Below are 650 nucleotides of genomic sequence, written 5' to 3'. Positions count from 1 at the left end.
GGAAAAAAAAAAAGCAATAAATAGTGGTATGAAAAAATAAATCACCGCAGAGATTGGGAAAAAAGAGTTAGATGGTAGATAATATAAGATTGAAGGCAGTGTCCTACAACTGTCATGACTGAGCATTACAGATGAGTGCAGGTTTTCAGCATGCCCATATGTGTCTTCTCCATCCTGCAAGCAGAAACTGAGGCAGACAGAGGTGCCTGGCCCAGGGCCATGGCAGAGGGAGATCTACCTTCTGCAGTTCCAACGTGCCAACTTATGCAGCTTGGTGAATCCATCAGGCTCCCACTGCTGCTCAGCAGCATCAATGGACTGTGAGGAACGACTGGGTGCCCTGAGTGCTCCCTCCAAAACAGGACTGGGTGCTCCCTCCAAAACAGGGTGTCACTGTGGGGTCACATCCCAGGAACATAGGGAGGGCTGACAGGTGGATGAAAGCTTGCTCCATGCCAGCTTATTTCTGGCAGGTGGTGTGATCTCTGCTCCTAATTTCAGGCAGTGTGAAGGAACCAGCATCCTCTGTCCCTCCACCTTTCCCAGCCCTTTTCCCGTCATGGCCCCATGTTAATAAAATAAAGTGTAATTGGGAACCTACCCTCCATCCTGTCTGGTGTCAGACCATTTGTGTGCTGGAGGAGGAGGGG

The 650-nt window shown here is 49.8% G+C and overlaps 1 protein-coding gene across 1 annotated transcript in view; it reads left to right on the top strand.

The window, feature by feature from the left end:
- Positions 1–650, top strand: part of SETBP1 (SET binding protein 1) — a gene marked incomplete at its 3' end in the record, with an annotated part of 317,440 nt that overhangs the window by 12,619 nt on the left and 304,171 nt on the right.

This window comes from Meleagris gallopavo, chromosome Z (genome assembly GCF_000146605.3).
Source record: "Meleagris gallopavo isolate NT-WF06-2002-E0010 breed Aviagen turkey brand Nicholas breeding stock chromosome Z, Turkey_5.1, whole genome shotgun sequence".
In the NCBI taxonomy this organism is placed as follows: domain Eukaryota; kingdom Metazoa; phylum Chordata; class Aves; order Galliformes; family Phasianidae; genus Meleagris; species Meleagris gallopavo.
This window is presented reverse-complemented; position numbering and strand designations above follow the sequence as displayed.